The following is a 12,794-nucleotide window of genomic DNA, read 5'->3' as shown; positions in this document are numbered from 1 at the left end:
GTACACACTGCAGCCAAAGTGCGCCGGTGGTGAAGGGAGTGAATGTTTAGGGCGGTGGATGGGGTGCCAATCAAGCGGGCTGCTTTGTCCTGGATGGTGTCGAGCTTCTTGAGTGTTGTTGGAGCTGTACTCATCCAGGCAAGTGGAGAGTATTCCATCACACTCCTGACTTGTGCCTTGTGGATGGTGGAAAGGCTTTGGGGAGTCAGGAGGTGAGTCACCCGCCGCAGAATATCCAGCCTCTGGCCTGCTGTTGTAGCCACAGTATTTATGTGGCTGGTCCAGTTAAGTTTCTGGTCAATGGTGACCCCCAGGATGTTGATGGTGGGGGATTCGGCGATGGTAATGCTGTTGAATGTCAAGGGTAGGTGGTTAGACACTCTCTTGTTGGAAATGGTCATTGCCTGGCACTTGTCTGGTGCGAATGTTACTTGCCACTTATGAGCCCAAGCCTGGATGTTGTTCAGGTCTTACTGAATGCGGGCTCGAACTGCTTCATTATTTGAGGGGTTGAGAATGGAACTGAACACTGTGCAATCATCAGCGAACATCCCCATTTCTGACCCTATGATGGAAGGAAGGTCATTGATGAAGCAGCTGAAGATGGTTAGGCCTAGGACACTGCCCTAAGGAACTCCTGCAGCGATGTCCTGGGGCTGAGATGATTGGCCTCCAACAACCGCTACCATCTTCCTTTGTGCTAGGTAAGACTCCAGCCACTGGAGAGTTTGCCCCTGATTCCCATTGACTTCAATTTTACTGGTGCTCCTTGGTGCCACACTCGGTCAAATGCTGCCTTGATGTCAACGGCAGTCACTCTCACCTCATCTCTGGAATTCAGCTCTTTTGTCCATGTTTGGACCAAGGCTGTAATGAGGTCTGGAGCCGAGTGGTCCTGGCGGAACCCAAACTGAGCATCGGTGAGCAGGTTATTGGTGAGTAAGTGCCACTTGATAGCACTGTCGACGACAGTCCATCACTTTGCTGATGATTGAGAGCAGACTGATGGGGCGGTAATTTGCCAGATTGGATTTGTCCTGCTTTTTGTGGACAGGACATACCTGGGCAATTTTCCACATTGTCAGGTAGATGCCAGTGTTGTAGCTGTACTGGAACAGCTTGGCTCGAGGCACAGCTAGTTCTGGAGCACAAGTCTTCAGCACTACAGCCGGGATGTTGTCGGGGCCCATAGCCTTTGCTGTATCCAGTGCATTTAGTTGTTTCTTGATATCACGTGGAGTGAATCGAATTGGCTGAAGACTGGCTTCTGTGATGGTGGGGATATCGGGAGGAGGCCGAGATGGATCATCCACTCGGCACTTCTGGCTGAAGATGTTTGCAAATGCTTCAGCCTTGTCTTTTGCACTCACGTGCTGGACTCTGCCATTATTGAGGATGGGGATATTTACAGAGCCTCCTCCTCCCGTTAGTTGTTTAATTGTCCACCATCATTCATGACTGAATGTGGCAGGACTGCAGAGCTTTAATCTGATCCGTTGGTTGTGGAATCGCTTAGCTCTGTCTGTCGCATGTTGCTTCCACTGTTTAGCATGCATGTAGTCCTGAGTCGTAGCTTCACCAGGTTGGCACCTCATTTTTAGGTACACCTGGTGCTGCTCCTGGCATGCTCTTCGACACTCCTCATTGAACCAGGGTTGATCCCCCGGCTTGTTGATAATGGGAGAGTGAGGAATATGCCGGGCCATGAGGTTACAGATTGTGGTGGAATACAATTCTGCTGCTGCTGATGGCCCACAGTGCCTCATGGATGCCCAGTTTTGAGCTGCTAGATCTGTTCTGAATCTATCCCATTTAGCACGGTGGTAGTGCCACACAACATATTGGATGGTATCCTCAGTGCGAAGACGGGACTTCGTCTCCACGACGACTGTGCGGTGGTCACTCCCATCAATACAGTCATGGACAGATGCATTTGCGACAGGTAGATTGGCGAGGACGAGGCCAAATAAGTTCTTCCCTCGTGTTGGTTCGCTCACTACCTGCCGCAGGCCCAGTCTGGCAGCTATGTCCTTCAGGACTCGGCCAGCTCGGTCAGTAGTGGTGCTACCGAGCCACTCTTGGTGATGGACATTGAAGTCCCCCACCCAGAATTCATTCTGTGCCCTTGCTACCCTCAGTGCTTCCTCCTAATGGTGTTCAACATGGAGGAGGACTGATTCATCAGCTGAGGGAGGACGGTCGGTGGTAATCAGCAGGAGGTTTCCTTGCCCATGTTTGACCTGATGCCATGAGATTTCATGGGGTCCAGAGTCAATGTTGAGGATTCCCAGGGCCACTCTCTCCTGACTGTATATCACTGTACCGCCACCTCTGGTGGGTCTGTCCTGCCGGTGGGACAGGACATACCCGGGGATGGTGATGGAAGAGTCTGGGACGTTGGCTGAAAGGTATGATTCTGTAAGTATGGCTATGTCAGACTGTTGCTTGACTAGTCTATGGGACAGCTCTCCCAATTTTGGCACAAGTCCCCAGATGTTAATGAGGAGGACTTTGCCGGGTCGACTGGGCTTGGTTTGCCTTTGTTGTTTCCGGTGCCTAGTGGTCCATCCAGTTTTATTCTTATGACTTTTTGTCGCGCGATTGTACAACTGAGTGGCTTGCTGGGCCATTTCAGAGGGCAATTAAGAATCAACCACATTGCTGTGGGTCTGGAGTCACATATAGGCCAGACCGGGTCAGGACAGCAGGTTTCCTTCCCTAATGGACATTAGTGAACTGGATGGGTTTTTACGACAATCTGGTAGTTTCATGGCCACCATTACTGATACTGGTATTTTAATTCCAGATTTTATTTAATTAATTGAATTTAATTAATTGAATTTAAATTCCCCAGCTGTCGCGGCGGGATTTGAACTCATAACTCTGGATTATTAGCCCAGGCCTAACTGGATTACTAGTCCAGTAACATAACCACTATGCTACTGTACCGTATATATAACAGAACACTTGTGAATTATTGACATATATTTAAAACATGCATAATTAAAGCTTTTTTTTAATATATTCATTCTCAGGATGTGGGCATCGCTGGCAAGGCCAGCATTTATTGCTCACCCCTTGTCCTGTGAAGGTGGTGCTGGACTACCTTCTTGAACTGTGCAGTCAGGGAGATGAAAGTGCTCCCACAATGCTGTTATTATTTGTACTGGTTTGATACAACTAATTGGCTTGCTAGGCCATCTCAGAGGGCAGTTAAGAGTCAACCACGTTGGTGTGGGACTAGAATCACATATAGGCCAGATTGGGTAAGGACAGCAGGGTTCCTTCCCTAAAGGACATCAGTGATTCAGTTGGGTTTTTAGGACAGATTTTGTTTAAAACTGCATTCAAATTCTCAAACTTCCATGGTAGGATTTGAACTCGCATTCTCTGCATTATTAGTCCAGGCTTCTGGATTACTAGTTCAGTAACGTAACCACTACATTGCCATAAAATTTAGATATAAACACATAAATTAGAAGAAAAATCACAGTATTCAGGTTGTTCAAAGTTTTAAAATGACATTTGTGGAGCATATACTGTAATAGTTTAATAGTTAATCTTCAATGGAAAAGGCCATTTGTTGTAGGAATCAAATGATTTGTTTTATCCATAGCAAAGTCTCTTGAGCTCCTGACTGAGTCCATGATTTTGTTTAGCAATTAAAGTAATTGGCCTCCATGCCTGACAGTTAATTATGGGGAAATCTGCCAGCGGCTGTGAAAAGGAGTCTCTGAATATTATGAAGTGACAAGCTATTAGTGGAGCAGCCTGCAGTGCGAGGTGTAACATGTCAGCTTCACTCTGACACCTAGTCAACAAGAAAAACTGCTGTGCTTCCAAGAAACAGACACCAAAGCACAACAAGCCAGCACCTGGTATTCCTTGGCACTCTCCCATCCAAGTATAACCAAGCCTAACACTACTTAGCTTCCAAGACCAAACTGGGTCAGGTGCTATCAGAGCACTGTGGAAGTCCTGAATCAGAAATTGAGTTTGAAAATGCCTGAGGAGAAAAAAGCAGCACCCAAGAAGGGCGCCAAGAAAACCGTGAATAAAGCACCAGCAAAGGGCTGCAAGAAATTGAGAAGGTTGAGGAAGGAGAGTTACTCCATCTACATCTATAAAGTGATGAAGCAGGTTCACCCCAACGCCAGCATCTCCTCCAAGGACATGAGGTTCATGAACTCCTTTTGTGAAGATATTTTCGGACGCATCATGGGTGAGGCTTCTTGCCTGGCCCGTTACAACAAGCTCCTGGGAGATCCAGACCGCCATGCGCCTGCTGCTGCTTGGGGAGCTGGCCAAGCATGCCATGTCAGAAGGGACAAAGGCAGTGACCAAGTACACCAGCTCCAAGTAAAACAGTGCAATGTACTGAGAAAACAAATCCAAAGCACAACAAGCTTTCCATGGGGTCTTTCTTCCAAAGAATTCGTCACAGCCAATTGTCATTTCTTTCCTTTCTCTGTGTGTTTATCAATTGGAAAATTTGTTATTTATGTAGCCTTCAAAAAATCTTTCAGGCTCAATTTGGTGACATACTTAAAAAAAATATTTAACTCACTGCTGTTTTCCTGACCCAAAGCAGGCAAATTAAAAATTCAAAGTAACATCTGTTAGAATTAATCAAAAGCCAGTGTTTCATAATCATGAGGTTCCTTCCCAATGTTCACAGAAGAAAGCTGAAAGCTGTGGGTACAAAACAACGCCACTGCTATTAAGTGTCAGAATTTCACCTCTGCAACTGGCTCCCATTCTAATGAATTCTGCAGCTTTAGTTAAAAAGGAGGAAAATAACTGACATCAAAACTTAATTGCAGATATTAATATAAATCACACTAATCCTAGTAAAGAAGCAATTGTATTTCCCTCTACCTTTTAATGACAGAAATCTAAGATCTCAACATTAAATTCTCAATGTTAAATTGTTTACAGATTTCAAAATATGTACATTTGCCATTATATAAGAACTGGTGAAATGATTTTGTTTACATTTGTAATTCTGAATATTATAATTTGGAATGAGAGCAGTGTTAACAACCAAAAGATTTCCTGTAAGGTTTATAGGATTGCCTGAACAAGCTAATGTTACTCAATGAACATCGTTATTTCTAGTCTATGAAAGTGCTATTTTATGAATGGAAAATGATATCATGTATGCAAATAACATCCAGTTTTTTTTTGAAGATTTATATACACAACATCAATACAATCTTACTTCCTCAAACAATTCTATTAAGTTTGTCACCGATGCTCAGTTTGGGTCCCTCTGGACCTTGTTACACCCATGGCCCAAACATGGACATGAGCTGAATTACAGAGGTGAGGTAAGAGTGACTGCCCTTGACATCATAGTATCATAGTATGGTACACCACAGGAGGAGGCCATTTGGCCCATTGTGCCTGTGCTGGCTCTTTGAAAGAACGATTCAATTAGTCCCACTCACTTGCTCTTTTCCCATAGCCCTGTAAATCTTTCCCCTTCAAATATTTATCCAATTCCCTTTTTAAAGTTACTATTGAATCTGTTTCTACCACCCTTTCAGGCAGTGCATTCCAGATCATTACAACTCGCTGCGTTAAAAAAATGTTTCCTCATATCACCTCTGGCTCTTTTGCCGATCACCTTAAATCTGTGTCCTCTGATTACTGACCCTTTTGCCACTGGAGACAGTTTTTCCTCATGTACTCTATCAAAACCATTCATGATTTTGAACACCTCTATCAAATCTCCCCTTAACCGTCTCTGTTCTAAGGAGACAATCCTAGCTTCTCCAGTCTCTTCGTAGCCCCTCATCCCTGTTACCATTCTAGTAAATCTCTTCTGCACCTGCTCTAAAACCTTGACATCCTTCCTAAAGTGTGGTGCCCAGAATTGAACACAACACTCCAGCTGAGGCCTAACCAGTGTTTTCTAAAGGTTTAGCATAACTTCCTTGCTTTTGTACTCTATGCCTCTATTAATAAAGCCCAAGATCCCATATGCTTTTTTAACAGCCTTCTCAACTTATCCTGCCACCTTCAAAGATTTGTTTACATACACCCTGGTCTCTCTGGTCCTGCATTCCCTATACAATTGTACCATTTAATTAATATTGGCTCTCCTAATTTTTCCTACCAAAATGTATAACTTCACACTTCTGTGCGTTAAATTTCATCTGCCTTGTGTCTGCCCATTTTACCAGTCTGTCTATGTCCTCCTGATGTTTGTTACTATCCTCCTCACTCTTTACTACATTTCTGAGTTTCGTAACATCTGCAGACTTTGAAATTATGCCCTGTATATCCAAGTCCACGTCATTAATATACATCAATAAGAGCAGTGGTCCCAAAACCAACCCCTGGGGGACACCACAGCACACTTCCCTCCAGCCTGAAAAGCAACCATTCACCACTACTCTCTGCTTGCTGTCCCTTAGCCAATTTTGTATCCATGCTACCACTGTCCCTTTAATCCCATGGGCTTTAATTTTGCTTACAAGTCTATTATGTGGTACTTTATCAACTGCCTTTTGAAAGTCCATATACACAACATCAACTGCACTACCCTTATCTCCGTTACTTCATCAAAGAACTCAGTCAAGTTAGTCCAACACAATTTGCCTTTAACAAATCCATGCTGATTTTCATTTATTAGCCCATACTTTTCCAAGTGCCAATTTATTTTATCCCGGATTATTGTCTCTAAAAGTTTCCCCACACCGGCGTTAGGCTGACTGGCCTGTAATCGCTCTCCTTTTTTTGAAGAAGGGTGTAAAATTTGCAATCCTCCAGTCCTCTGGCACTGTCCCCATATCTAAGAGGATTGGAAGATGTGGCCAGAGCCTCCACAATTTCCACCATAGCTTCCCTCAGTAACCTAGGATGCATCCCACCTGGACCGGGTGATTTTTCTATTTTGAGTACTGCCAATCTTTTAAGTACCTCCTCTTTATCTATTTTTATCCTATCCAATATCACTACTACCTCCTCTTTTACTGCTACAATGGCAGCATCCTCTTCTCTAGTGAAGACGGATGTGAACTATTCATTTAGTACCTCAGCCATGCGCTCTACCTCCACAAGAAGATCTCCTTTTTTGTCCGTAATCGGTCCCACCCTTCCTTTGACTACCCTTTTACTATTTATATGCTTATAAAAGACTTTTGGGTTCCCTTTTTATGTTAGCTGTTAATCCAATCTCATACTGTCTTCTTTGTCCCTCTTATTCCCTTTTTTAGATGTCCTCTGTACTTTCTGTATTCAGCCTGGTTCTCTACTGTGTTATGAACCTTACATTTATCATAAGCATCCTTTATCTGTTTCATTTTAATCTCTATATCTTTAGTCATCCAGGGAGCTCTAGTTTTGGATGCCCTTCCTTTCCCCCCTCGTGGGAATGTGTCTACTCTGTACCTGAACCATCTCCTCTTTGAAGGCCTCCCATTGTTCAATTACTGTTTTGCCTACCAATTTTTGATTCCAATCAAGACGACATTCAATTGAGTTTGGCATGAAGGAGCCCCAGTAAAACAGAAGTCAATGGGGATCAGGGAGAAAACTCTCCAGTAGCTGGAGTCATTCTTGACACAAAGGAAGATAGTTGTGGTTGTTGAGTTCCTAAAGACAGCATTCTAGTTCCAACTATCTTCAGCTGCTTCATCAACGACTGCCCTCCATTATAAGGTCAGAGATTAGGCTGCTTGCTAATAATTTCACATTAGAGCAAGTCATAACTGGGTATTCTGTGGCGAGTGGCTCACCTCCCAACTCCCCAAAGTCTCTCCACCATCTACAAAGCACAAGTCAGGAGTGAGATGGAATACTCTGCACCTGTCTGGATGGGTGCAGCTGCAACAACACTCAAGAAGCTCGACACTATCCAGGACAAAGCAATCCGCTTTATCGGCACCTCATCCAGTAGCCTAAACATCCAAATCCTCCACCACCACTGTACCATGACTGCATTGTGTACTATTTACAGGATGCACTTGCCAAGGCTTCATTGTTGTAACAATACCTCGTGACCTGAACCAGATATGCACATCTTTTGCACGTGTGCTTCTTCCATCTCTCTGAAGGCAGACAATTAAACACTTGGTATTGGGAATATATGGTCTATGACCGCTTAGGGAGCCCCTGCTCCGCTACTTACTTCCAAGTTCTGAAAGATTTGAGTTGACACCAATTGGTTACGGTGGCAAATACTTTATTGCACAGAACAGTTTAATACACTCAATATTTAAGCAGCAGTTGGGTAGAGCTTGTGCCTTGGCCTCTCGCCTCTTGCAGTCCTCGCGGCCTCCACCCCTTTGGACCCCATGGGTCCTGCCTTCTGCAGATATCTTCCCTTCTTCCGATTAATGTAAGGAGTCTTACAACACCAGGTTATAGTCCAACAGCTTAATTTGAAATCACAAGCTTTCGGAGCTTTCCTCCTTCATCAGATGACGAAGGAGGAAAGCTCCGAAAGCTTGTGATTTCAAATAAAGCTGTTGGACTATAACCTGGTGTTGTAAGACTCCTTACATTTGTCCACCCCAGTCCATCACCGGCATCTCCACATCATTCTTCCGATTAGACAGACGTTAGGCTCCTGCCAGCATTTGCGTCTGCCTGGACAAATCTAGTCTGCAGCTTCTGGTGGCGGGGGGGGGGGGGGGGGGGGGTCCTCTACCCTGAACCTTTGTTTGAGCTGTATCTTTATACACTGTTAGCAGAATATCATGTGGTACGCTGACTTAACACAATCAATATTGATGATGAGGCCAGACTTAGCCCCATTAACTTGCTGAAAAGATCCCGACTGATGGCGCCGACCTGACATTATCAACTTGCTGAGACAATGGCAAAGCACTTAACCTCATCAAAATTGATGAGGAGATTGGGCTGGTAACACTAACATGATCTAGACAATGGCAAGACACTCAACCTCATCAATTTTGATGACCTCTTATCACTTTTGGGGAATGTAGCCCGCCACATTCTTCCATGTCTATGAAACTCAACCAAAGTGTGAACACCGTCCAAGCTAACTACTTTAATATACTGAATAAATGTGGCTACCTAAAATAAATGTGGTTGATATAAACGTATGATTTATGCAATACGTGTGGTTACATACTAAATGCATTTCATGACAACATGCATTGCGTAAAAACAATTCTTTGATACTTGTTATACTTTTAGTACACAACGGCAAGGCTTCTTTGGTGTAACAATACTACATGACCTGAACCAGATGTGCACATCTTTTGCACGTGGAGTTTTTATTTCTCAATAGAATGTATACTTGTTGAGAATATTGAAATATTTCTTTAAATGTTTGCCGTTGCTTGTCAACTGTCAAACCCTTCAATTGCATTTCCCTATCTACCTTTGACAACTCGCCCCTCATACCAATGTAATTGGCTTTATTTAAGTTTAAGGCTCTAGTTTCTGACTTAAGTGTGTTACTTTCAAACTCAATGTGAAATTCTATCATATTATGATCACTCTTCCCCAGAGGTTCTTTTACTGTGAGATTACTAATTAACCCTATATCATTACATAATACAAGATCTAAAATAACCTATTCCCTGGTTGGTTCCATGACATATTGCTCTAGGAAACTGTCTTGAATACATTCCATGAACTCGTCTTCCAAACTATCTTTGCCAATTTGATTTGCCCAGTCTATATGCAGATTAAAGTCCCCCATGATGACTGCATTTCCTTTGTTACAAGCTCCCATTATTTCATGATTAATACTCTGTCCAATGGTATTGCTACTATTAGGGGGCCTATAAACTACTCCCATCAATGTTTTCTGCCCCTTGTTATTTCTAATTTCCACCGATATTGATTCTAATTCCTGATCTTCCGAGCCAAGATCCTTTCTCATCACTGTCCTTATGTCATCCTTTATTATTAGGGCTACACCCCCTCCTTTCCTATTCTGCCTTTCATTTCTAAATGTCATGTATCCTGGAATATTTAGTTCCCAACCTTGGTCATTTTAAGAACATAAGAACATAAGAAATAGGAGCAGGAGTAGGCCAATCGGCCCCTCGAGCCTGCTCCGCCATTCAATAAGATCATGGCTGATCTGGTCCTAACCTCAAATCTAAAATCATGTCCAATTTCCTGCCCGCTCCCCGTAACCCCTAATTCCCTTTACTTCTAGGAAACTGTCTATTTCTGTTTTAAATTTATTTAATGATGTAGCTTCCACAGCTTCCTGGGGCAGCAAATTCCACAGACCTACCACCCTCTGAGTGAAGAAGTTTCTCCTCATCTCAGTTTTGAAAGAGCAGCCCCTTATTCTAAGATTATGCCCCCTCGTTCTAGTTTCACCCATCCTTGGGAACATCCTTACCGCATCCACCCGATCAAGCCCCTTCACAATCTTATATGTTTCAATAAGATCGCCTCTCATTCTTCTGAACTCCAATGAGTAGAGTCCCAATCTACTCAACCTCTCCTCATATGTCCGCCCCCTCATCCCCGGGATTAACCGAGTGAACCTTCTTTGTACTGCCTCGAGAGCAAGTATGTCTTTTCTTAAGTATGGACACCAAAACTGTATGCAGTATTCCAGGTGCGGTCTCACTAATACCTTATATAACTGCAGCAATACCTCCCTGTTTTTATATTCTATCCCCCTAGCAATAAAAGCCAACATTCTGTTGGCCTTCTTGATCACCTGCTGCACCTGCATACTAACCTTTTGATTTTCTTGCACTAGGACCCCCAGATCCCTTTGTACTGCAGTACTTTCCAGTTTCTCGCCATTGAGATAATAACTTGCTCTCCGATTTTTCCTGCCAAAGTGCATAACCTCACATTTTCCAATATTGTATTGCATCTGCCAAATCTCCGCCCACTCACCCAGCCTGTCTATATCCCCTTGTAGGTTTTTTATGTCCTCCTCACTCTCTACTTTCCCTCCCATCTTTGTATCATCTGCAAACTTTGATATGTTACACTCGGTCCCCTCCTCCAAATCGTTAATATAGATTGTAAAGAGTTGGGGACCCAGCACCGACCCCTGCGGAACACCACTGGCTACTGGTTGCCAGTCCGAGAATGTACCATTTATCCCAACTCTCTGCTTCCTGTTAGATAACCAATCCTCCACCCATGCCAGAATATTACCCCCAATCCAGTGATTCTTTATCTTGAGCAATAATCTTTAATGTGGCACCTTGTCGAATGCCTTCTGGAAGTCTAAATACACTACATCCACTGGTTCCCCTTTATCCACTCTGTACGTTATATCCTCAAAGAACTCAAGCAAATTTGTCAGACATGACTTCCCCTTCGTAAAGCCATGCTGACTTTGTCCTATTAAATTATGTTTATCCAAATGTTCCGCTACTGTCTCCTTAATAATACTCCAAAATTTTACCCACCACAGATGTTAGGCTAACTGGTCTATAATTTCCAGCCTTCTGCCTACTACCTTTTTTAAATAACGGTGTTACATTAGCAGTTTTCCAATCTGCCAGGACCTTTGCCGAGTCCAGAGAATTTTGGAAAATTATTACCAAAGCATCCACAATCCCTACTGCCACTTCCCTCAAGACCCTAGGATGTAAGCCATCAGGTCCAGGGGATTTATCCGCCTTGAGTCCCATTAATTTACTGAGTACCAATTCCTTAGTGATTTTAATCGTATTTTGCAACCGTGTCTCTGTAATGGCTATTAGATGAAACCCATTTATCTCTATTTGTGCAATTAATTCATCTATCTTGTTACGAATGCTCCGTGCATTCAGATAAAGAGCCTTCAATTTTGACTTTTTACCATTTTTTGCTGCTTTGATCTTACTTATTGTTGCACTATTATTGGTAAACTCTCTGTCCCTTCCTGCCACACTCTGCTTATCTTTACCCAAGTCACTACACTGTTCCATTGTTTTAACTTTTCTCATTAGATTTCTAAATTTCCCCTTACCTGACCCCTTCCCCCTCTTTTTTTAGATTTAAGCCCTATCTACAGCCCTTGTTATTCAATTCGCCAGGACGCTGGTCCCAGCCCGGTTTAAGTGGAGCCCGTCCCATCGGAACAGCTCCCTCTTTTCCCAGTACTGATGCCAATGCCCCATGAACAAAACCCCTTCCTCCCACACCACTCTTTGAGCCAAACATTTAACTCTCTGATTTGTTTGTCCCTGTGCCAATTTGCACGTGGCTCAGTAGTAATCCAGAGATTATTACCTTTGAGGTTCTGCTTATTAATTTAAATGCTAGCTCCTCAAACTGTCTCAGTAGAATCTCATTCTTAGTTCTACTTATGTCGTGGTTCCTACGTGGACCATGACAACTGGATCCTCCCCCACTTGCTTCAAGTTCTTTTCCAGCCACAAGGGGATGTCCTTAACCCTGGCACTGGCAGGCAGCACAGCCTTCGGGACTCTCGGTCGTAGCTGCAGAGAACAGTGTCTCTCTCCCGACTACACTATCCCCTACGACTACCACATTCCTTTTTACTCCCCCCACTTGAATGGCCTCCTGTACCACAGTGCTGTGGTCAGTTTGCCCATCCTCCCTGCAGTCCTTGCTCTCATCCATACAGGTAGCAAGTACCACATACCTGTTGGACCAGGTCACCCGTGGCTAACTATGGAAGTTAAGGAGAGTATTAGATTGAAAGAAGAGGCCTATAATGTTGCCACGAAGAGTAATAAGCCTGGGGATTGGGAGAGTTTTAGAAACCAACAAAAGACGACTAAAAAATTGATAAAAAGGGAGAAAATAGAATATGAAAGTAAACTAGCAAGAAATATAAAAACGGATTGTAAGAGCTTCTACAATTATGTAAAAATAAA

The 12,794-nt window shown here is 43.5% G+C and overlaps 1 protein-coding gene and 1 pseudogene across 1 annotated transcript in view; both read left to right on the top strand.

Annotated features, from left to right (window-relative positions):
• Positions 1-12,794, top strand: part of pde11a (phosphodiesterase 11a) — a 271,348-nt gene that overhangs the window by 85,322 nt on the left and 173,232 nt on the right. The window lies entirely within an intron of this gene.
• LOC137323320 (histone H2B 1/2-like) lies at positions 3,149-4,363 on the top strand (annotated as a pseudogene).

This window comes from Heptranchias perlo, chromosome 7, assembly GCF_035084215.1.
Source record: "Heptranchias perlo isolate sHepPer1 chromosome 7, sHepPer1.hap1, whole genome shotgun sequence".
In the NCBI taxonomy this organism is placed as follows: Eukaryota; Metazoa; Chordata; class Chondrichthyes; order Hexanchiformes; family Hexanchidae; genus Heptranchias; species Heptranchias perlo.
Note: the sequence above shows the minus strand (reverse complement) of the source record. Positions and strands in the feature narration are given on the sequence as shown.